A 25,631-nucleotide genomic window follows, 5' to 3' on the forward strand; every position below is an offset into this window, starting at 1 on the left:
TTGTTTATATTTCCTTCTTCTCAAACATATCTATAAAATATATTATACAGGTATAAACAACAAGTTTAGTGTTGCTTATTTTTGAGCAAAATGCAAAAATGTTCTTATAAATATCATCTCATAAATAATGTAATTATTATTCAATGTTTTGAGCCTAATACTCATCACTAGGTTAATGTATATAGACATAACTCACTTGTTTTCCCTGCCATATCATCCGCAGCATAAATTTCCTACAACTTATTTATTCACCCTCCTAATGATGAGCATTTTGGTTATTTCCATTTTCTTACTATTATCAACAACACTTGAATGAATATTCTGGTATGTGTCAACTGCAGCACATGTACAAAAGTATCTGGAAGACAGCTACAGAGTAGCGGAATTGCTGAGTCACAGAGTACATCAATGTCTAACTTCACAAGAAAACGCCAAATTTCTAAATGATGGCCAATCTACACTCTGAAAGCAATATGTTAAAGTTCTCTCCAATGCTTCATATTTTCAGATATCTTCATCTGTTCCAATCTAGCAAGTATAAACAATATTTCACTGATGACTCATTTTTCATTCCCCCAATCACTAATGAGATTTTGCAACTTTACATACATTTTTTTATCATACATATGCTCTTCCTTTTCAGAGTAACTCCTATTGAAGCTCTTTGACCATTTTTCCATTAGATTATCTTATTCTTGTTCTTTTGTAGGAGCTTTTTACATATTCTCCTCACTACTTCTTCATCACTTACATGTGTTAAAAAAAAAAAAAAACTCTCTAGTTTGTGACTTACCTCTTCACTTTATGTATCTTTTGAAGAACAATATATAAAATAAAGGATCTATAAAGTCAATGTTGTTGTTTTTGTTTTTTGCAATGTCTAATAAAATTGACCAGGCTCTAATGAGATCGATGAGAAAGAGAGAAAGAGAGGGCAAGAGACAGGAAGATGGAAGACAGATTATGAAGTTGTTTGGGAGTTTATGATTCTGTGTTTGATTAGACACATGCTTTATTATCTGGTATTTTGTTTATTTTCTTCAAAAAATACACAGGTTAGAAAAAATATCCTATTATGCAGATAATATTTAACCTTGTTTACATTTTACCTATTTATTTTACTCACCATTCCTCCTTCTGTATCAGACCTTCTTTCTAGGATTACTTTTCTTCTGTAGTTTCCACAGAGAAGCTCCATTTGTCTGAAAATGTGTTTATTTTGTTATTATTAAAAAGGAAACAAGTCTAGCTTGACAGTTATTTTCTCTCAAATCTTTGAAGATACTATTTCAGCTCTGCTGTCAGTGAACAGCCTACTGTCAATGTTAATTGTGGGTCTTTTGTAGCTGATCTCTCTTTGCTCTCTAGATGCTTCTAAGACCTTCTCTTTATGTTCTATACGTTTATGTTTTGTTACGTTTTGCAATTTCACTACAACAAGTCTAGGTATGGATTCATTTTTTTATTTATCTTGCTTGTATTTCCTGTACCTGTGGATTGACATCATCCATCAGTTTTAGAAAATTCCCAGACATTATCTTTTCATATGTTGTGTCTTCTCCATTTTGCTCCCTTTCTGGCGCTCTGATTAAACATATAACAAACTTAATCTGTTGTTGCAGCTAACATTTTAAATAACCACCTTTATTTAAGGATTCATAACTCTTTATTTTATAATCCAGATGTGATAATTCTAATAAGTAAAAATCTCAGGGGATTAAGTCTGTTTTTCTGTTTTGTTTTCTTTATGATACCTCTGACTGGTAATGGCTGGTTTTCTTATGTATTTTTATCATCTTTGATTGTGGGATCATTTTTTTATCTTTACCTGTGGGATTCCTATATCTCATATAGGCTATACTTTCCTCTATAGAGGATCTGTGGTTGCTTTTGCTGGAAACCATGAGAGACTACCAACCTAGGATCACTTGGTCCCATTCCAGGTCCTGATTTCATGCAGGAGTCAAGTTCAGTTTCCTTGCCTTCTGGTTTCCAACTGGCATACTCTAGGCTGATTGATCCTCAGGTACACAGCTATATGGGTATTTGCCTCAGAACAATTCTGGTCTTTCTCACTTGTTCCTTGCTCAGTACTTCCTACCGGACTTTCTGCTCAAGGTTTGTTTTTTGTTTTCTCTGGGGGTGGTGGACGGGTACTTGGAAGGTTAGCGATTTCCTTACTCCAACTCTAGTAGTGCCTTGACTCCTAGGTTGAACCATGATCTAGGTATTTTAAAGCACACGGACCATCTGAGATAGTCTGCCAAGTGAAAGCAGAAGATAATTATTTTTAATTTCTTGTTGTAAGAGTTCAGTTGATGTAATCAGAGTCATATAAAACTGTTCACTCTCCCTTATATGAAGGTTTTCTGATGACATGTTGGAAATGCCATCTGATTATGTTGTTCCTATCGAATCACTTCCTTCTCTGGATCTTAGGGGATTCACTGTCTACAGCATCCAGTTTAAGTCTTAATTACACACAATAGTTTATCACTCTCAGTCTGCTCTGAGTAAGTATGTGCTTTCTCTAGGTTCTCCAAAGACAGAAAGCATTGTCTTTACTTGTAAGTCTTATATCCTCCCAGGACCCCAAGCACAAGAGGTCCATGGCCCAAAAGTAATTGTTGGTAATTTCACTGTGTAAAAAAAGTTCATACGATTGAATTAAAAACAGAATTCTTGAAAACAAGCACAAGAGAGATACAATTACAGATCCTCTCTTTTCCGAAATAATTCATCCATTTATTACAAGTGAAATCAATGATGAGAAATAGAAATACCCAACACCCTTCTTAAAACTACAATTTAAGCTGTTCACAGCAAAACTTCCTGAAGTGGGAGGGGAAATGCTATCATGGCTGCCTTGAGGGAATATGAAACTCTTAATTTTGCCTATAATAAATTGCATTTGTTTCTGTACGAATCTCCTTCTCTATCACATTCTTAAACTAGAGATGGGAACCAGAAATATAGTTCCTCCTCCAGATTTCAAAACCAAAATAGACCTCATCATACAAGCACCATCCCTTAGTAAATAAAATTACAAAGAGTCTAGCTACTGAGGACCAATTTGTAATCAGAGCATTAAGCCGTACTGTACGAAAATGTCAATTCTGGCGCAGCCTTGATGAGCGAAGATGGAACGTGTGGGCCAGTTTATCATATTATCCCGACTGCCCTCTTTTCAAGCTGGCAGGTCTAATTCACATACAAAAAGGATTTCAGTCTGAGGGATTTTGCATCTGAAAAAGAACCAGCGGACTGATAGTGGTTTTCACCGTTATTTTATTTTCTTAGAAATAGATGCACAGAAAACGTACAATATAAATATTTTCTCAAAAGCAAGTAGTCCTACTCTGCATGGTTCTGCAACACTCTTCACTACAATGTATAAAAATAAAGACCCTGCTAAGAGTTAAGAGATACTTTTGCTGTTAAAACTATGTATCATTCAATAAAAAGATATTAATACATTTCAAGCATTTTGATACAGTCCGCCTTATCTCTCTGAGCTGGTGGAGACAAGCACACCAAAAGGTTTATTAAGGTAGGGTGGGCGGGTGCCTGGGTGGCTCAGTAGGTTAAGCAACTGCCTTCGGCTCAGGTCATGATCCCAGGGTCCTGGGATGGAGCCCCACATCAGGCTCCCTGCTCAGCCAGGAGTCTGTTTCTCCCTCTGCCTGCTCTACCTGCCGCTCCCCCTGCTTGTTCTCTCTCTCTGTGTCAAATAAATAAATAAATAAATAAATCTTAAAAAAAAAAAAAAAAAGGTAGGGTGGGCAAAAATTGACAAGGCAAGAAACATCAAATGTTGGAGAGGTTGTGGAGAATGAGGAACCCTCTTACACTGTTGGTGGGAATGCAAGTTGGGGAAAACAGTGTGGAGGTTCCTCAAAAAATTAAAAATAGAGCTACCCTATGACCCAGCAATTGCACTACTGGGGATTTACCCCAAAGAGACAGATGTAGTGAAAAGAAGGGCCATATGCACCCCAATGTTCATAGCAGCAATGTCTGCAATAGCCAAACTGTGGAAAGAGCCAAGATGCCCTTCAACAGATGAATGGATAAAGAAGATGTGGTCCATATATACAATGGAATATTACTCAGCCGTCAGAAAAGATGAATACCCAACTTTTACATCAATATGGATGGGACTGGAGGAGATTATGCTAAGTGAGATAAGTCAAGCAGAGAAAGTCAATTATCATATGGTTTCACTTATTTGTGGAATATAAGGAATAGCATAGAGGACATTAGGAGAAAGAAAGGAAAAATGAAGGGGGGAATCGGAGGGGGGAGACGAACCATGAGAGACTATGGGCTCTGAGAAACAAACAGAGGGTTTTAGAGGGGAGGGAGGTGGGGGTATGGGTTAGCCCGGTGATGGTATTAAGGAGAGCATGTATTGCATGGAGCACTGGGTGTTTTCCGAAAACAATGAATCGTGGATCACTACATCAAAAACTAATGGTAACTAACATAACATAATAAATAATGTAATAAAATAATTAAATTTAAAAAAAGAAAATAAACATAGTAAAGGTGTTATTTTAAACCTCTGTGTCAGTGTGTGTGGATACATACTAGATAAGCATGTAAAATGTTTCTTGATGTACATTACAGTCATTTGAAAGCCACAGGACAAGAGAGATATTCTCTAAGCTCCTTTCAAGCAGGAGATTTTCTAAGTCAACTGAAGACAGTCTTCTCTAGTGAAGTTTGAAAATAAGAAAAGTCTGGGTTCAAAGCCTTGGTCTGCACTGTCAGCAGTGAAGATCTGGTACACATTAACCTTTCAACCCTCAGCTTCCTTAGCTCTCCCAAGATCCTACTTGGAGACTTGGGTATCTGGGAAAAGGGAAAAGGGAAAAGGAAGGAGATCACTTTCCCTCCTGCCCCTTTTGCACTGCTGTTCCCCAATATTTTCCTGCTCAGACTACCACTTTTTTTTTCTTACTAGTCTAGTTGTATCCTGCCCCAACTTTCTGGCATATTTGTCATTTCTACGGTGATATCATGATTCCTGTACCCATAACTACAGCCACTGGGCTACTGGGCATAGAAATGAGAAAAAACATGGAAGGAACCTACAATCATGTCAGTACATAATAGGACCTCAGTTACATGGCAACAGTACCAGTGGAAATAGAGGTCCTAGTAACGGGCAGTGGTGGTGGTGGTGATCATAGTATTTATCCTCAATGCCTATCAAAATGCCTCTGGTAAGGTCAGACACAGGGAGGAGATAATAGGTCTAAACAGCTACCGGAGCTAAATGATATACTACTCAGAAAGTTTCACAGTTTAATAGAAGACCACAGAAAATTCCAAATTATCTGAAGCCCAAAGGAATTACTCTTTAATGGAGGGATTTTAGGGACCCAGATGAGGTAGGAAAGGAAGCAATTCATTCTAGGGGTAGGGGTACAAAGAAAGGGGACTCTCCCTTGCACTCAGCCCTTGGAGACCAAATCAGAAATAGCACCAGTCATCTCAGACTGATGATGGTTGAGAGGAAAGAGAATTCACAATTTTGTTACTTTGGGTTGGTTTGGGAAGCATCTGGGGATGCAGGGAACGTGCTATGCTGAGATAGTTCTGCTGCCTTGTCAGCACTGATTATAATGTTTCCAAAAGATCATCCACAATATAGCACACCGATGATCTGTGTCTTAATGTCTCCATAACATTGACACCATGTGATAAAGATCTGTGTGTTAACATGTCAGAGAACACTGCACACGTTCTGTACCCGAGGATGTATTCAGGCTGGTCCATTTAGTCGGACACCAAAGCACCCCAGAGGGAAAGAGAAGGGTCCAAGGTGACTGTGTCCCATGTAAAAAAAAAAAAAAAAAAAGTATCAAGAAGAAAGGGGATCCTGATCTGAACCATTACTTTGCCAACAATCCTCTGCCAGGGGTTTGGCAATGTATTTCCATGCATCCTTAAATCTCCTTGAAATATCACACCTGAACATCCAAGGAAGATCCCCAGCAAGCCATGTTTCCTTGTTTGAAAAGGAGACTGGGAACTCCAGAAGCCCATACGACCTTGCCAACATAGGACCTGCTAACATGCTTGCTCACAAGCTTCTCTGAAACGTGGGGTTTGCCCTACCAGCACACCATGTCAGTCCTGCTTCCTTCCTTTTCAGCATGGGCTTTATCTTGGAATTTTGCAAAGGCCTGGCTGAGTCCATGCAGGAAGGCTGGCAAGCATGCCTTCAGAGCAAACAAGTAGCTTACCACAGGTGTGTTAACCACTCTCACCTGTGCATGAAGACTCCTGGGCTTAGCAACTAGAAACCTCCGGCTCTCACCATGGCTCTGGCACTTATTTACTGGATGACCTCAGAAAAGTCCCCTTCCTTCCCTGGGCCTCAGTCTTCCCTTCTCTCTGACAAACTGGTAGAACTAGATTATCTCTAACTTTGGTCCTAACTCCAGAAGTCTATTAATTTTTAAAACTTTTGGGCTGAGAAACAAAAGTGTCTTTCAGAGCAACTAATTAAATATATAGATAAAATCACATTAGCTTATAAATCAGAATGTCCCTTCTAATTACATCTTAAGCAACATCACAATGGAACTTGCCCAAAGCTACCAACATAGTTAATCAACAACTCCAGATACCATTACAACACTCCTCCTTCCATCTGAAGGACTGGTGCCTCTGGGGACACATTATACCTCCTGGTTTTCAATTTCAATGGTTGGATGCTTGTCTTTTAGAATTTAAGGACAATGACCACTTTTTCTGGGCCACCAAGAATTAGCTCAAAGTTTCAATTGGTCATTCAAAAGTATTTTGTGAGTTTTCTATGTCATGCATTGTCCTGCCACTGTAGAGACAACTTCAATTAAGACCAGATTCCTGATCTCAAGAAGTTTATATATAGACTAAGTAGCATATAGAGAGAAGTAAATAGACATGTATACCACAGTTTAAGTAGAGGAACACATTATAAAGACTTCTAACCCAGCCCTTGAGGAGTCTAAGGAGATTTTCCCAAAGAAGCAATATCTATGCTGAGATCTTAAAAACAAGTTTAACCAAGCAAAAGCAGCTGGGAACTCTTTTTTTTCTTTTTAAGATTTTATTTATTTATTTGAGAGAGAGAAAGAGAAGGAGTAGGGGGGAGGGTAGAGGGAGTGGGAGCAGCAGACTCCCCACTGAGAAGGGAGCCCCATGCGGGGCTCAATCCCAGGACCTGGGATCAAGACCTGAGCGGATGGCAGATGCTTAACCAACCGAGCCAGCCAGGCGCATGCAGCTGAGAATGCTTACCAACCCTTGAAACTCTCTCCAATTGCTCGAAAAGCAAAAGCAAATTGTTGGAGGTGACTGACATAACAACCTAAAAATTATCTCCCCAAATTCAAAAGATCCCCACCTAGAAGTGTTCTACTTAATGTTCTATGAAGTGAGTTTAATTAAAATACAAACCAGAATATGTATATGCATATACATATGCAACACTGTTTCTTAAGGTGTAAGAAAGGAACAGGGACTCAAACCAATGCCACAGTAACAGTGTGTGGAAGTTTAAAAGGACAGATGTGGATTTCAAGTCTCACTCTGTTCCTTAGGATCTGGGTGAAATGGGCACGTCGCTTAACCTCTGTGTTGTCAGTTTCATCAGTTAAATGGAGCCTGGCACAGGACAAATGTTGAACAAATACTAGCTAATAGATGAGTCCTTACCACATGCCAGATGCTGTGCTCAGCATTTCAGTCACTGATAAAGGTAGTCCTGGCAGCATCCACCGAAGGGGCAACCTGTTATTGTCTTCAACGTCCAGATGAAGAGATGAAAGCTTGGAGAAGTTCAATAAGCAGACCCAGGTTACAACAGCTAGGGGTAGGGGTAGCTAACAAGGTGAAGGTAAAGCCTTGATCCCCTAGTTGTCGGCAATCTGAAGCCAGAGTCTTAACTACTAACAGTGTTCCTTTCTACCTTCTACTTCTCCACTTCCAGCTATGCCAGAAAAGGAGCTTTTCACCACGGAAATGGCAAAACATTCCCAGTGTATTAAAGATGCAGACATCGTAAATGGAGTTATTCCTTGGTTTGTGTGCTATTCAAACGGCTGTCATTATTTAAAACACACGTTATTGGACAATCGCTTATCAAAGCTACCTGAAGCTCAATTACCATCCTTGAATCAAGAGGTCAGGGTTAAAAGCATCAGATTCAGAAAATAAATCTGGATCTGAAAAGGGAAAGATGACAAAACAGTTTGCTGGACAAGATGTCTGGCACCTTTGGCCACTTTTCAGTGAAATAGAAGGGAAAAGATGTTGAGGTCACGGAGAAAACAATTTAAGTGGGCCAGAAAGAGACAGAGGGTGTGTGATGGCTCCTTTCTACCTGCAGGCGACACTGCCATAGTCTGAGGGAGTCAAAAGTGTAATAAGGAAGAGGAGGAAAGGGGTTTTTCTTACACCACAGCTAGATGCACTAAATTGGGAGACGGAGCCTGACACTCTGACAGCAACACATTGGCCTGGCTCATGGCGTCGTTCTGTGTCAAGTATTAGTACAAATACCATCACTGATGCACTCAAGGGGCATTTGATGTTTCCTTAAATGGCTTCCAACTTGGCACAGGAAAAAACCGAGTATCACAAACATCAGTGTGATTGCTATACCTCTCAAACAGCTTTCAAAGTTGCCTCTGGGTTGACCAGCTTGTTTCCTTACCTGTGGAACATTAGCAAGAGCTACAGAACACATAGAGGATACGACTTTTTGTGTGTTTGTTTGGCTGGAAGCAGGAAGGACTTGGAGTGCTCTGGAAGCTGTTTGAAAGGGACTCACATCAGAACCCAGGAGCTGTGATTGGGGTGAACAGTAATGTGCAGATGCAGACTTGGGGCATGGACGAAAATGGGCTCTTTGCCCCCGAGGCTTGGATTCAGGAAGCCTCGAGTGGGGTCCAAGAACTGGTGTTCCAACTGAGATGCTCATGTGACCTTGATGATGGGCCAGATGCAGTCTGCACTGGTCTGATGGGGACAAGGCTGGACTGAGATTCAAGCTATTGGGGTGCTGGTCCCAGTTCTGGCACCTACTGGGTGTGGGATCTCTGCCAAGTCACTTCTTTGTTTTTTCAGCCACCTCTCCTTATCCTCCATTGATAAAGCAGGAGAGAGTCCTCAGGGAAGATCTCCAAGGATCTTTGGCTCCATCAATCTCGAACAGAGTGTTGGGGTTAGGAACCACCATGGTGCATATGTAGGACCTTAGACTCGAGTCCCCAAACCTGGGTTCCATTTTCAGCACTGCGGCTTTCCAGTTGCTGGAACCCCGACTACTAATATACTTTCCCTGGGACAAGAATATGTATTTATAATATTATAATGAATATATTTATAACAAGTATTCTAATTCTTATAACGAATAGATCTATCATGTTTAAGTCTCCGTTTCCTCAACTATAAAATCCTGATGATAAAAACAGTGCCTATGACAGAGCTTTTTGTGATGAAATAGTTTTTGTGTTAAAGAGGCAGTGTCTAAAGTGTGCCCAGGACAGTGCCCTGCTGAGTGCTCACTACCTGTTAGTTGTGGATAGCCCCGACAAGGTCAACCAGAAAAGCTTTCTGCTGTCCCCTGGAGCTACTGTGATTAATGATGTTCGTGGAAAGGTAACCCTGGCTGAGCAATCCTTGGGCTTGTCCTTTTAGCAAGAGAAATTCACAAGAAATGAGCTTGTTTTGGAAAGGGTGGGCTACTGGAGGGAGGAAGGAAGCTAAGGCTCTCAGGAGGAAATACAGGAACAAATGAGAGAAGGGCATTATACAATCGACTCCATGTTTATCAAAGCGCCATTCAGGGGTGACCTGCTGTAGGAGGGACTGGGTGGTCATTAAAGTAGCACCTTCTTGTCCCTGCTGGATCAGACTCCCAAAGGAGTGAGTCCAGTAATTGGTTTTTCTCAGAAGCTATGCAGGAGATTCTTCCATAAACAGGGGTTAGAGAATCACTGGCAGATACAATTAATGAAACAACCCTCCCCCCAATTCTCCAGTCCTGTGTTTACCCAGGAAAGAAAAGAAAAAAAGAAAACAAAAACAGGGAAGGCAAATAAACTCGTGTGTCTGTGCATTTACCAAGAATCTAAACTTCTTACATTCTTGTCATCTCCAGTGCAGCTGGGTTCCAAGCCAGTGTCCAATTTCTGCATAATTCACGACTCCCCAGAGAAACAAATGCTAGCAAAGGGCTACTTAAGGATGTGGATTATGTCAACTTCCTTAGAATGGCAGCGTGGTTTGTAAAAATTAAATACAACAAGCAAGTGCGTCCCCACTTCCTCTACCCGCTCTGTTCTCCCGCCCTTTCCTTCCTGCTACCCTGGTTCCCATTCCTTTCCCCTGATGCTTTCCCTGCTTATGTTCTTTTCTTCAGATTTATTTTCTCTTTCTTCCTTCTTTCCACTCCTCTCTCCTATATTTGCCCCCTCTACCATATGGCTCTCTTTCTTTTGTCTCTTTCTCTCTCCTTTTGCCTCTGTGTATATGTGTGTCTCTCTTGGATTCCCCTCTTGTTCTGCCTCTATCTGTGTGTCTCTCTCTGTCTTTCTATCAAACACCATACCTCACTGCCCATTCCTTCTCTTGATGCCCAGCTCCTGGCTCCCCTCTCAACAAGGAACCTCCAGGGGGCACACTTCCAGCTAGAAAGCCTGTGCTCCATGCGAAATCAGCCAGCGCCCTCTACAAGAGGCTCAGTCTACTTACAAATTCTTGGAAATCTGCCAGAGAGCCCCAGCGAGGAGGGTCCCTCATGGTAAGGGTAACGAAATCCCCCCTGGGAAGATGCAGCAGGATTACGGAGTAGATCCAGTAAGGCCAAACAGCTCTAGTACCCAGAGCTTCCCCTGGACCTGAAGCCACGGGGCCAAGCCTAGCTAGCAGCCGAGGGTTCTTTTGCATTTTGGAATGTCTATCACTTCATTTCCAAGCTACGAGCGGCTCCATACACCGAGAGCAGGCAGGGGAGTGGCGGCGCCAAGGGGCTGTTGGGACAGCTTCAACATCTTAAAATGTCCACCAGTCTTCTCAAAGCCCATGAACCTCCTCAAAAGACAAAATCTAAGGGCGCCTGGGTGGCTCAGTTGGTTAAGCGACTGCCTTCGGCTCAGGTCATGATCCTGGAGTCCCTGGATCGAGTCCCGCATCGGGCTCCCTGCTCGGCGGGGAGTCTGCTTCTCCCTCTGACCCTCCTCCCTCTCATGCTCTATCTCATTCTCTCTCTCAAATAAATAAATAAAATCTTAAAAAAAAAAAAGACAAAATCTAAGTAAAAATTGAGCACCCGCTTTGCATGTAGCCTCCAGACAACTCTCTCTCCCCTTACACCCCTCCCCCAAGCTGCTCCTCCAACTACCAACGGCAACCCATCTCTAGGTACCTCCTTTATAGACATACCCGAGCTTCGGCCATGAGCAGGGATAACTTTCCAGATCTACAGTTAGGGAAACTGAGGGATAGAGAGGTTCCACAGCAGGCTCTGGAAGATGTTACTTTGGAGTGCCACGGCTATCAGGACCCAGAGGATTTTGCACACTCCACAACACCAAAGGATGGCGAGTTCAGAAGAAACTTTTTCAAAGCTGAGCCACACAGCCTGTCCCAATTCGAATCTCCGTGGGCAGGTGCAGAACTTTGTCTCTCTAGCTTCTTTCAGGGCAGCTCTCACACTCGACCTGCCCGCACACTCATCGCGGCACACCACCTACACACGCCCTTTCCCCCCACCTGGAGCTCTCTCTCCGAGTTTTAGGATGAAAGTGCAGGATGCAGGTAAAGAATAAACTCAGGCCGCCGCTCCTAACGCTCCCGCAACTCCCCCTCCCCTTAGTGGAGTAGAGAGGAGCAAAATGCTGGGGTTTGGCTCGCTGCCCAGCCGAGGGAGCTGGAATACCCGCCACCAGGGACCGAAGAAGGCAGGGACTCGCGTCCGAGGACCAGCCAAGTCCACGTCGCCCTGGCTGAATGGCCCCTCAGTTGCCTGCAAGTTGAAACCTCAGTCAGGCACACAATGAGGCCGCTGTTTTCCAACAGGAGGCATTTGGATGCCTCACACACTCAGCCCAAATCGGGCCTGAGAGCAGAGCGCGTTTCCTTACCCATGTTGGGATGCGCCCCTAGATGCGGCTCAGTTGCGGTGCCCTTCCCGTGTGCCTGGCCACGGGAAGCCCGTGCAGGCCACCTGTTGGACTTTGTCCGGCCACCCTAGATCCTGCGCCCACAAACCGTCACTGAGGCGCGGGGCATCCAGGGTACCCAATTCATCAGGAACAGAAACATTTCACTTGGGCCTCCTCCTATGGCTTGCTACCTTTCCTGCTCCCAGTCACACACATACACACTTCCTTAATATCCCAGCAGTCACTACTCTTTAATGAAGTGCGCTTAGCCTCCCCTAGGGGCCGGGGCTGCCCACGATCTCCGAGCGCGCCCAGGTGTCAGTGATCTCCAAGCTCTTAGCTGGGTGTCTGCTTAATGCGCGGGCGGCAGAAAAGCCCCAAATGGCACACTGGTGGGGAACAGTCAGTGGCCTGCTCTAGGGAGCCCCTTTTCTCCTATGGAAGCGGAAGGGGTCTCCGTCCTTGGTTCACGTGTAGGCAGTCGGGGAAACCCCGAAGGCAATCGGATTGGGGGAACCAATGTTTCATTGCCAAATCCCAGGATAGGTGCAAAGGGGCTCAACTTTCTCGTCTCCCCCTGCCATCCCCGCAAGCAACTAGCTGGGGGAAAAGGTTCGCCGCCACGAACGGGCTACTCACCCCTGGGTATGAACGCTGCCCCCGGAGGGGACCCCAACAGACTGGCGCGCGTGGAATCCGTGAAACGCCTGGGTGTCTCGCTCGTCTCCTGGGCCACGCGGCTAAGGCTACGCGCTCCAAGCGGGGCAGCCGAGGGCAGTAGATCCCATGGGTGGCGAGTTGGCAGAGGGCGCGCCGCCCGGCTGGGGGCGCATCGCTCCCAGGGCTGGCGCAGGCTGCAGTGGGGAGAGGGGCTCCCGGGGAAGTTGGCCGAGCTGGGGGTGGACTTCGGACTTCGCGCTCGCTTCGGCTCGAGCGGCCGGGCGCGTCCTCTGGGACAGACAGGGGACTCGCCGGTGGAATGGGGGCCGGCGTGGGCCGAGAGGCTGCAGGAAGCCTCCGCTGGCCGCCGCCTAGAAGGAGCACAGCGGCATCGCGCTGCCTGGAACCCCCGGCAGCGGCTGGAGCAGAGAGCGAGCAAGAGAGTCGGGCTGCCTCCTCCCGGCTGCGGGCGCCCCTTGCTCAGAGCCCGGCTCGCCCCAGCCCGCCGCGCCCCTCCTCCCGTCCGAGTCCTCCTCCCCTCTGCTGTTTCACCCGCTCGCAGGGCTCACGGGGCTGGGCTGGGCTGGGCTGGGGCCAGAGGCTTAGCGGAAGGCGACCGCAGAGCCCGCAGCATGGAGGGCGATCTCGCCGGCTCGGGCTTGGCCTCGGGCTCGGGCTCGGGCTCGGGCTTGGGCTCCGGCAGTGGCAGCAGCGGCCGCCGCCTCCCGCGCGCCCACGTGCCGGAGCCCCGGTGTGCGCGCTCCGGCCGGCGGGGCTGGAGGGAGGGAGCTAGGGCGAGCCGCGGGTGGGGGTGGCGGGGAGAGCCTGCACACCCGCGCAGCGGAGGAGGGGAAGCCGCGGAGAGGCTCCCTAGGGCGCAGGGCTCCTCGTCTGCAGCTCCGGGAAGACTGGTGTGCAAGGCTCCGCCAGCTCCCCCCTCCCGTTGCAGAACGGAGGGAGCCTGAGCGAAACCCGGGGCGAGGGGGTGGAGGGCGCTCCACTCCGCAGGATCAGCCTGGAGCCGCGGCCGGAGGCTGCTACGTGTCTCCACCAAAGCGATAGGTTCCAAGTATCCTTGAACCCCCTCACCTCTCCCGGGCGAAGAATGGGGTTCGGAAACACCGAGTGAGGCAATATGCGGGTTCCCAGCGAGAGCTTGTTCCGGCTTGCCCCGCCTTCCTCCCAGAGTAAGCACTTTTCCCGTTAACCAACAGACTCTGAGGGGCTCCTCCTTCCAGGGAGAAAGGAGTTGTCTTGCAAGATGGGCCTGACAACCTCCAATCAAGTGACAAATAATTACTGAGCACTCACTTTGAGCGATGCCCGGCAGTGTCCTGAATCATAGGGCCCTCCCTGGTTGCAAGTTGTGTTCTCTGCTCTGTGCGCCCTTAGGCAGGCCCTCTCCCGGCCTCCTGGCTCCAACCAGAAAATGAGGCTCCTTCCTGATAGGAGTAAGGAAGACAAAACAAATAAATACATGTGAGAATTTTTAAATTAGAAGACACTTCAAAAGATGGGTAATAAATAATTCGATATTAACAAGAAACATTACTTTTTTTAAAAAGTTACAGAATAGGAACTGAGATCTCTAGGGAAACACAAACTAGCAAAATGTACCTATTACTGGGTTTGTGTGCAGTCACTTAGAGATCTTTGTCTCCAATCTTCTCATTATTTTAAAGGAAGCATTGAAACTCAGAAAAGACAAACGGCTTGTCCAAGGTCACACATATCCAATTTGGTTAGGCACATCCATTTTGGTTAGCCCTGGTCTTCTGCCAAACCTGTACTTTCTCTGCCACACACCAGGACACAAATTCTACTCAGCAGTATTGTGATGAAACATCAGCAAAAGGAGAGACATTCCTTTCCTCTGGGGGTTCCAAAAAAAAAAGGCTTCATGAAAGAGATGGGACTTAAGTAAAATCCTAAAGAGTAAGCAGGATTCAGATATCTGGAAAAGCGAGATCATGCACAGGGAGGGAGAGAGGTCACAAAGAGAGATGAAGAAGGACATGTTACAAGAGCAGCAAACAAGTTTGGCAGGAGCAGAGTGCTTGCTTGGGTGATGGGGAGCAAGTAAAAGAAAACAGTGAAAGTTTCGTTTTAGGATGATCAATAAGTCCCTGTACAGAATGGATTAAAAGGGGATGAGATGAGGGAGGGGGAGGGAAGAGAGGGAAGGAATTGCAGGCAGAGAAAACCATTAGGAGGTCAAGGCAGCATCCGGATGCAAGTGATGGAGGCCTGATGAAATGTGGTGGCAGGTAAAGCTGAAATCAATGAAACTCTTCCCAACCCTGTTCTTTTAAGCCTGCCTTATAGGAAGTACTCTGCTGTTAACTGCAGGGGACACTGTATGGAAAGGCACATGTGTTTGAGATACAGTGGAAAATTGGGACTGCTGTGGAGTTTTCACGGTAACTGACCTGAAGTTAATCTGATCCCTTGGTGTCAACATTCAACACCTGGGAGCTGGACAGCAACAGCCTTTGGAGAAGAATGGGTTCAATTAGGATTTCTATCAATTAACCAAAACCAAAAACCAGAAAGGGAAAGGGAAATCCTGTTTCCTTTCATTCCTTGGAGGCGCTCGAAGTCACAAATGAATGGCTTCGGGCGCCTGGGTGGCTCAGTCGTTAAGCGTCTGCCTTCGGCTCAGGTCATGATCCCAGGGTCCTGGGATCGAGCCCCGCATCGGGCTCCCTGCTCAGCGGGAAGCCTGCTTCTCCCTCTCCCACTCCCCCTGCTTGTGTTCCCTCTTTCACTGTGTCTCTGTCAAATAAATAAGATGTTTAAAAAGAAAATTAATGGCTTCAAGGGCTTTCTCAGGTTTTTCCAATGGAAATAGTTTTTCTCTATGAGCACTCCATCTCTTTACACGGACCAGCACCAGCAGCATCATAGGCCTGCCAGACTCAGAATGTGAGGCCTCGCCCTCTACCAATTGAGTCAGAATCTCTGTCTGAAGAAGATTCCTAGCTGATTCACATGCACATTAAGTTAGAGACGCATTTCTCTATCTATTCCCCTCTGAAGCTAGTGTTCTTCAAACTTTTGAGTATGTTGCATAGCTTTTATTTTTTTTTTAAAAAAGCCATATATTACACCATACCAACACACACACAACTTCCTTATAATTTAAATAAAAGTTTCATAAAACAACACATATCTTTAAAGTGTGATTCACTTCAAAAAAAAATTTTTAAAGATGTGTGATTCACTTCAATATTTTCTATTCAATTTATTTCATTTAAAAAAAAATGCTGGCCATGACCTACTAATTGATTCCATGACCGGCTAATAGGCTGCAATTTGGGGTTTAAGAAATATGGAACCATGCTATTAATTATTTTATCTTGGGTCTTGTTTGCATGTATGTGTATATTACCTCCCTTATGAGACTGTGAGTTCCTTGAGGGCAAGGTTCAGATATTTTTTAATCATTGAAATATAGACCAGAGTTAATGGCGGGTTTTGTATGTAGTAGCAACTCAGTAACTATTCAATGAGTAAATCAATCCATGAATGCATAAGTGGATGGAAGCCCAGGGATTGGGGGCAAGCTAGAGGAAGAAGAGAGTGAAGCTTGGAGTATAGGAAAAGCCCAAGCCAGGAAAATATTTACCCAAAACTCCAGGTCCCTGAAGCAGTATCAATGGACTATGAGCAGAAAAGGTCGTTTCTAGAACAGTCATGCATTCCAAATGCTCCATTGTTGGCCAGAATCTTTTTTTCCAATAGAGTTCACCTTTATTGCTCAAAATTCCAAACTTTGGGGACTTAAGGAGGAAGGAAAACAGCTGAATAGCTAACATAGTTTCTTAGACAAGGAAAAGAAATGGAGAAATGACAAGGACATGGCCACACAAATCTGACATGAAAAGAGGGAAGATTTTCGTGCATCTTCTTGTCATTCTGGAACCAGCGCCACTGACCAAAAGGAGAGAAGAGCTGGGACTAAATACTCTGTTGGAAGCAGATTTTGTCTGACTGCACATAGATGCTTGGCAATTGTATCTTTCCAAAACTCAAAATAGCATCTTTTGGAGGCAATAACTTCCCTGCCACAGGAAAGAGACCACAAACAATGAAGACATACTTACTGTTCACCAACCAACAGAACAAGGGGAGAGCATTGATTGATTTAATATAAATAAAATCATAACCTAAAGTGTGAACATTAGACTTACAGTATCTCACGCTCTAAAGTCATCTCAAATGTCCACTCTCGTTCAACTCCTCAGTTGAAAGGAATCTGCGGAAATTATCACAGATTCCCTTATCATGAGATATATAAGAAAGCTATAGATCAAGGATTTCATCTCAGACTTTCAAACTCAGGCATATATATTTTAAATGGGAATGCTGCAGACGACATAGTAGGAATCTCTCATTCACTGTGAAGATGATCAATGAGTTACTGGGAAAAGGCTAGCAGTAGATACATTTATTGAGTATCTACTATGGACTAGCCACTGTAGAAGGTATTTTGCATGTTTTCATTTCATAGAATCCTCTTTTTAAAAAACTCCTTGAAGTAGGGGGATTTAAGCATCATTTTCCCAGTGAGGAAAGGCAGGATCAAAGAGGGTAAATAATTCGCCTAAGATTTTAAGGCTACAAAGTTCCAGAGCAGGTTTTGAACAAAAGTCTGTGTTACTCCTAAATCCATACTCCCTCTTCTTTTGCTTTGCTTCCCAGCCATGGAAGAGTTAGAGCAAAAATTGGCTGGAAGATGGAAGGACAGAATTCTGATTGGGGCAAAGGATTGAATAGCTGACTTGGTAAGTACCCCCTTGTGCTGAGACTCTGGGAGGCTGTGAAGGGTTGTTCACACTGAGGTGGCAATACTATTAAGTACTTTGAGTACCCCCTGCTGTGCAGAATCCACAAACTGACTCAGTGGTGGTCCATTACACTTGAAAGTTAATGCTGCTCTTGAAAGCTGCTTTGGCTGCAGCTCAGAAGGAAGTTTTTGCATCTGGAGAATTCCACTCCCAGTGTAAATTAGTGTTCTTTGCTTTTTTCAGAGTAACAGACATCAACCTAAGCTAGTTTGAGGAGTGGGGCAGGAGACTGATTTTAAAAAATGAAGAGACTCAAGACATACATGGAAAGTAATGAGGCCAGACCTCCGGAAGGCACTGGAAGGTGGAAATGGAATCCTGCTAGATCTCATATATTCTTTCTCTCTCCATCTTTGTATCTTTTCATCTCATTGTCTTGCTATGCTTCTACTTCTTTCCTCTCTTGCTGCAAAAGAGCTCCCTGTTTCTCTGCTCCTGTAGAAAATAGTATCTATCCCATGCATTTCTTAACTTGTTGTCTCTGGGCCTCAAGTCTTTTTATCAGGAGAGGGTATCTCATTGGTCAAATGTCCACCTGTGGACGATCAGACAGAACCAGAAGGACGTAGTCACGGTACTAGCAAAGCTACTGGGAGCTTAGCCCTGTAACTTAGATATTAAGTGGAAAAGGAAGGTTGGTGTAAATCCCAGACAGAGTGCAGAAATGTGGCTGCTACACTCCTTAACGTGAGCAATCGAACGCTTTAGAAGCTGTGTGGGGGATCTCAGTCTGCACACACTAGGTCACATGTAGGAGATCGCGAGCGTGACGTGAGGATTGGTGATGTTACAGCTGATTTAAAGCCCTCAAATGCAACGGAGACTATTTATAGGTCCCTGCCCATGAACCCATGAACCTGTACAGACGGACCAGAATTAACGGGAACCAATGATTATCCCAGGCACATTGATCTGGATATCCATTCTGTTTCAATTCATTCTGATTCATTCAGGTTTACTGCGGAGAACACAGAATCAGGATCCAGAGAACCTGGATTCAAACCCAGGCTCTGCCCTTACCTGTCATGCAAGTTACCTCCCTCCCCCAAATTGGGGGTTAATAGCATGCCCTGCCTACCTCAGAAAGCTGTTTCAAGAAGCAAATGAGATAATATCTGTGAAGCTAGCACTATGTAAAATCTAAACCACTGAGCAAATGTAAGAAATCATTAGCAATACAAGAAATAACAGGAAGCCAATGAGTTGTAACACTTAGGTTACCTTTGCAAATATCTACTCCACCATGCTCTTTGGAGTAGAAAAAAAGTCATGCTGCAAGAAATGTAATGAATGTGAAGTGTGTTTCTTCTATTTTTATGAGGCATGGTTGGGTGAAAATGATCAGTGCAGCTCAAAAGCGAAGGGCAAAGTGTACGGTTTTTTAAGAAATAACTAGAGCCTTCAGTAGCAGTAGTAGGAATAGTAGTACTAGGAAAAACAATAGCAGCAAAACACTGATAACAATAATAACCCTATGGTCGCCACCTTCCAGGCTCTGTGCTAAATGCTTTCCACCAACTCACTCGTTAAATTCATATAATCTTCTTAGTTGAGTTCCATTTCTGTCCCTATTTTAAAGATGAGGAAACCAAAGCAGGATAAATTCATAACTTACCCACAGTGTCAAAAATGGTAAGTGGTAGCGTCCAGATTAAAACTCTGTTTACTTCATTCCAAAATTAAGGTAAATAGCCAATACGCTAGTCTGCATTTTATATCCTTAGGGAAAAATATGAGATAAATGCAAAATTTTGGTGATGCAAAAAGTATTGTAAAAAGGAAAGCCTCTAAAAATCAAAATGATTCGGTCATAAACCCAGATATGTTTTGGATGTGTGTATTTTTCCATTGAATATGGATGTCACTAAATGAAATTTAATTTAATGACTATACACCTATTAAAATGGATTTTTTAAAGAGAGAGAGCATGAGCGGGGAGAGGCAGAGGGAGAAGGAGAGAGAGAATCCCAAGCAGGCTCCATGCTCAGTGTGGAGCCTGACTCAGGGATTGATCTCATGACCCTGAGATCATGATCAACAGTCCAATAGTTGGGCACCTAACTGACTGAGCCACCCAGGTGCTCCCAAAATGAATTTTTTTTATTTTTTATTTTTATTATTATGTTATGTTAGTCACCATACAGTACATCATTAGTTGTTTTTTGTTTTTTTTTTTAAACAGAGAAGGAGGGAAACCATAAGTGACTCTTTTTTTTTTTGAAGATTTTATTTATTTGACAGAGAGAGAGAGAGAGCGAGAGTGAGAGCAAGAACACAAGCAGGGGGAGTGGGAGAGGGAGAAGGAGGCTTCCTGCTGAGCAGGGAGCCTGATGTGGGGCTTGATCCCAGGACCCTGGGATCATGACCCGAGCCAAAGGCAGACGCTTAACGACTGAGCCACCCAGGCACCCCCATCATTAGTTTTTGATGTAGTGTTCCATGATTCATTATTTGTGTGTAACATCCAGTGCTCATTATAACACGTGCTCTCCTTAATACCCATCACCAGGCTAACCCATCTCCCCACCCCCCTCCCCTCTGAAACCCTCAGATTGTTTCCTGGAGTCCCTAGTCTCTCATGGTTCATCTCCCCCTCTGATTCCCCCCCTTCAGTTTTCCCTTCCTTCCCTTATTGTCCTCCATGTTATTCCTTATGTTCCTCATATGAGTGAAACCATATAATTGTCTTTCTCTGCTTGACTTATTTCATTTAGCATAATCCCCTCCAGTTCCCCATCCATGTTGATGCAAATGGTGGGTATTCATCCTTTCTGATGGCTGAGTAATATTCCATTGTATATATGGACCACATCTTCTTTATCCATTCATCTGTTGAAGGGCATCTCGGCTCCTTCCACAGTTGGCTATTGTGGACATTGCTGCTATGAACATTGGGGTCAGTCAACAAAACTGAGAGGCAACCCATAGAATGGGGTCATTTGCAAATGTCATTTGTAATGACATTACAGATAAAGGGCTAGTATCCAAGATCTATAAAGAACTTCTCAAACTCAACACCCAAAAAACAAATAATCCAGTCAAAAAATGGGCAGAAGACATGAACAGACACTTTTCCAAAGAAGACATACAAATGACTAACAGACACATGAAAAAATGCTCAACATCATTAGCCACCAGGGAAATTCAAATCAAAACCACATTGAGATACCACCTTACACCAGTTAAAATGGCAAAAAAAAAAAAAAAGGCAGGAAACAACAAATGTTGGCGAGGATGTGGAGAAAGGGGAACCCTCTTATACAGGTGGTGGGAATGCAAGCTGGTGCAGCCACTCTGGAAAACAATATGGAGATTCCTCAAAAAGTTAAAAATAGAGCTACCCTATGACCCAGCAATTGCACTACTGGGTATTTACCCCAAAGATACAGCATAGTGAAAAGAAGGGGCAAAATGGATTTTTAAATGAAAAACCAATTTTTGGCAAAGATGTTAAGTAACAAGAATTCCCATTCATTGCTAATGGAAATGCAAAATGGTATAGCCACTTGGAAAATAGTTTGGCAATTCCTTAAAAGCTAAACATGGTGTCACCATGCAATTGAGAAATTGCACTCTTGGGTATTTACCCAATTAATTTGAAGATATGTCCACACAAAAACCTACCTGTAGGCATATGTTTATCACAGCTTTATGCATCACCAAAAACTGGAAGCAACCAAGATGTCCTTCATAGGGAAATGGACAAACTGTAGTATATCCATACAATATATACAATACAATGGTATTCATCAGTCAAAAGGAATGAGCTTTCAGTTTATTCAAGGACACAGAAGAACCTTAAATGCATACTGATAAGTGAAAGAAGATAGTTTGAAAGGGCTACATACTAGATGATTCCATTTATGTAACATTCTGGTGAAGGCAAAACTACAGAGATGGTAAACAGATCAGTGCTTGCCGGGGGCTTTGGTGGGAGGAGAAGGATTGAAGAGTGAAGCACAGAGGATTTTTTTTTAGGTTGATGAAACTGTTGTATAGGATACAATAATGGTAGATAAATGACACTGGGCATTTGTCAAAATGCATAAAAATTACAGCACAAAAAGTAAACCTTAACGTATGCAAATTTAAAGAATCATTTAGGAGACCAGGTTATCCCAGGAAGGAATGGAGACTGGACAAGAGACTCTTAACTGAATTACAAATGTGTGAAACACTCTCATTGAAAGAAGTGGAAGAAGAAGGTACTGATTTAAATAACTACAAATGAGTGGAGTCTGTAAGACTAAAAGCAAAAGGAACAGTACATAAGCACTGTTCTATAGCTGATAAAATATTTTCTTGTGTGGGTACATGTTAACAATTATGAAACCATTATAACTGTCTACTGGAATTGAACAATTACATAAAGGACTGATAGTGGGAGTCTGGCTTCTCACTCTTAGAGTGCGAGGTTTCAGATAAGCCATGAGAAAAGGTTAGAATGATCCATGTGATAATGGATTGGAGTTGGAGAGATCAGTATGAACTCATACAGAATACAGATGGATACATATAGAAATCATCATAGATAGGTGAACATAGATTAGTATACACACACCTATTTCCTTGCTCTGTCATCTGAGAAGGCCTAAAAGCAATGACACGCAGTAACAATGAGTACGCCTAGCACCCAGATCCTAGTTTCTAATACCATTTTCCAATTAAAAAAAAAAAAAAAAGAACATCTTAGAGAAATGGCTGATTCTAGAATTAGGGCAAGAAATGTACAAAGTGAGCCTGGAGCATCTTGTAGTGCCAGAAAGTAAGAAAGTGCTCAAAACACACACACACACACACACACACACAGTATTGGGGGTATGTCAAATGGACAAAGGAGCCAACTAAAAGAGCTCCCCATGGCCAAGCATAGAACAATTGGAACAACAAATTAAATAAAGTAATATTAAGTTATAACCCAAAGTCTAAAATAAATATTAATGTGCCCACACTGATATAAATAAATGATTGACTTAATAAGTAAATAAGTAGAGACAAATCTCCCATTTGGAAGAATTCCAAACATTTTATGTACATACTCCCCCCTCAAGGAGATGAAGCATAACTCTTCATCCCATAAGTGTGGGCAGGACATTGTCACTTCCTTCCAAGAGCACAGTATGTAAAGAGGATAAAAGAGGAACTTTATAATGGAGAAAGCTGAAAAACCCTGCCTCAGCCAATTGATCAAGGTTAGGATCAGCAGTGATATCAGGTTGAGAGTATGTACTCTTGATATGATGTGATGAGAACAGCATTTTACATCTGTGATCTTCCTCCCAAGGACCCATAACCACAGTCTAATCATGAGGAAAACATCGAACAAATCCTATTTGAGGGATAGTCTACAAAATACCTGAGCAGTGCACCTAAAACTGTCAAAAATGATCAAAAACAGAAAGTTTGAGAAGCTCACAGCCAAGATGCATCTAAGGAAACATGACAACTAAATGCAATGTGGTATCTTAATGGAATCTTGGAACAGAAAAAGGACATTAGATTAAAAACTAAGATGTCTGAATAAAACAGACTTTAGTTAACCATAATGTATTATTGGTTCATTAATTGTGACATATCTACCACAGTAATTTAAGATGCTAATAGAAGCAGGAAGTAGGTGTGATGTACATGGGTGTATAGGGACTCTCTTACTAGTTTGGTAATTTTTCTATAAATCTAAAACCATTCTAAAGTAAAAAGCTTTTTTAAAAAATTAAACAAACAAAAGCCAAAAACAACCATAAAGCCCCAGGCAATAGGCTATAGGAAATACATAGTATTCTTTACTCAAATAATAAAATATTTATTTTTTAAAGATTTATTTATTTATTTGAAAGAGAGTAGGGGGAAGGGCAAAGGGAGAGAGAGAATCCCAAGCAGACTCCCTTCAGAGCACAGAGCTCGGTGCGGGCTCGATCCCACGACTCTGAGATCACGACCTGAGCCGAGATCACGGCCTGAACAGAGATCAAGAAACGGACATCCAACTGACTGAGCCACCCAGGCACCCCTCGAAAAACAAAATATTTAAAGCAGAAAAAAATCCATAACAAAACAAAAATGAAAACAAAACTTAATTAATTTAGACTCATCAATGAGAAAAAAATAACAGTTAATTCTCCAGACAGGTCAATGTTCCATTCAAAATCATTAGAAACCTCATGTTGTTGTCAAAAACAATCTTCTTTCTCCTTTTTCTGCTTGCTAGACCTGTTCTGTTCATGTTTAATGGCTATTTAGACATCTCCAAGATAATACTGATCTGTGTCTTAAAGTGGAATTGGTTATTCAGCATGCCACTATTAAAATGTCCCTTCATTGCATAGGCATTTGCCTGAGTGCAGATTAATGTTATTTTGTCAACAGCATGTATTCAGTGGCTATTAGATTCGATTTCTGCTAAGCAGATAAAATCAGACTTCATGAGGAGAGTTTGATTTAGGTTTAGAAACCAATAACAAAATACAAGTGTGGATGTAGAGGACTATTTATGGGACCCATTTATTTATGGGTCAGAAACAGAGGGAATGAGGGAATCCACCAAAAAGATGACTGTTTTCTATCATCTAGGGATTCCTTCATAGAGAAAAGTGTGTGTATGGTAACTGTGGCCATTTGAACTGAGTAAGACAATTAGGAGGTGATTCAAATACTCATTTCCGTCCATTTTCCTCATCTATTCATTGGCTTGTTGGAGGAGAGAGCAGCAAAATGAAGATTGCCAGCCAGTTCCAAATTGCTGAAAGAAACGATTCTGCATTCCATTATTCACTGGCTATGGTGAACCAGGCAGAACAGAACTATTCTTTTGGACTTCAAAATCTTTATAATTTTTTCACAGTGCTTTCTCCGTACAGTATTTTCCTTGGAAAACATGTTTTATGTGAGTTCTTTTTGTTGTTGTCATTTTGAGTCACACAAATATTACCTCAATGCAAGATATTTGTTCTCCTAGAAAATGTTTCCAGAATGAAACTTTGAGACCCAGCCTACCAATGGAACCAAATATTTACTTTAGCACCCTGGAATCTCATGCGATTAAATTACATATGGAAGAGATGGATTTTGTGAGTTTAGCAAATGTGCAATCTCATTCCAGCAGTTCCATTCCTAGCTGTACACCCCACAACTGGTATTTGAAAAAAAAATATGTACAGGAATGTTTACAGCAGCACTATTCCCAATAGTCAGAAGGTAGGACGAGCTCAAATGTTTGTCAGTTAATGAGTGGATAAGCAAAATCTGATCTATCTATACAACGGAATGTTATTCAGCCATAAAAGGAGTGATACGTGCTACAGCATGGATGAAACTTGAAACCGTAACACTAAATGCAAGAAGTTAGACACAAAAGGCCATGTATTTTATTATTCCATTTATATGAAATGTCCAGAATAGGCAAATTCATGGGGACACAAAGCAGACAGTGGTTCCAAGGGACTGGAGCAAGTGGGAAATGGGACGTGACTTTTTCTGGTGGGAGGAAAATACGTTCTAGAACTATATATGGTGATGGTTGCAAAACACCGTGAATGAACGAAGTCACTGAATTGTGTATTTTCAAAGGGTTAAAATGATGAGTCGTATGTTTTGTGAATTTTATGTCAATGAAAAAGTTCGGGGCACCTGGGCGGCCCCCTCTGCTCCTCTCCCCACTTGTGCTCTCTCTCTAAAATAAATATATAAATAAACAAACAAACAAAAAAACAAATAAATAAATAAAATCTTTGAAAAAGTTTCCATGTACATGTGTATGGCATGAGGACACAGGCTGTGGAGCACCTGCACACTGAACCGCCAGGCTTGCGTAATTGTAACTACAGACAGCGTGTATGTGGAAAGTAGCAGGAATTAGCAAAGTGTAGACACCATGCAGGCAAAGGAATACCAAGAAAGAGAGCTGATTTTTTTCCCCCAGGACAATCAACTCCCTATTGACACTCTGCCCCTCAGC

The 25,631-nt window shown here is 42.9% G+C and overlaps 1 protein-coding gene across 3 annotated transcripts in view; it reads right to left on the bottom strand.

Moving 5' to 3' along the window:
* Positions 1-13,382, bottom strand: part of SGCD (sarcoglycan delta) — a 954,698-nt gene extending 941,316 nt beyond the window's left edge. For 2 of the 3 annotated variants that reach the window (XM_064596615.1, XM_045902074.3), the window contains exon 1: positions 12,807-13,378. The gene's annotated coding sequence lies outside the window, so the exon portion shown is untranslated. Of the gene's footprint in view, positions 1-12,806 lie in introns of all 3 variants that reach the window. The other variant, XM_064596616.1, reaches the window with a different exon arrangement.
* Positions 13,383-25,631: the final 12,249 nt, after the last annotated feature.

The sequence above is a fragment of the Mirounga angustirostris genome, unplaced genomic scaffold (genome assembly GCF_029215605.1).
Source record: "Mirounga angustirostris isolate CCGP_5_RB_7025 unplaced genomic scaffold, mMirAng1.0.hap1 SCAF_7, whole genome shotgun sequence".
NCBI lineage: Eukaryota > Metazoa > Chordata > Mammalia > Carnivora > Phocidae > Mirounga > Mirounga angustirostris.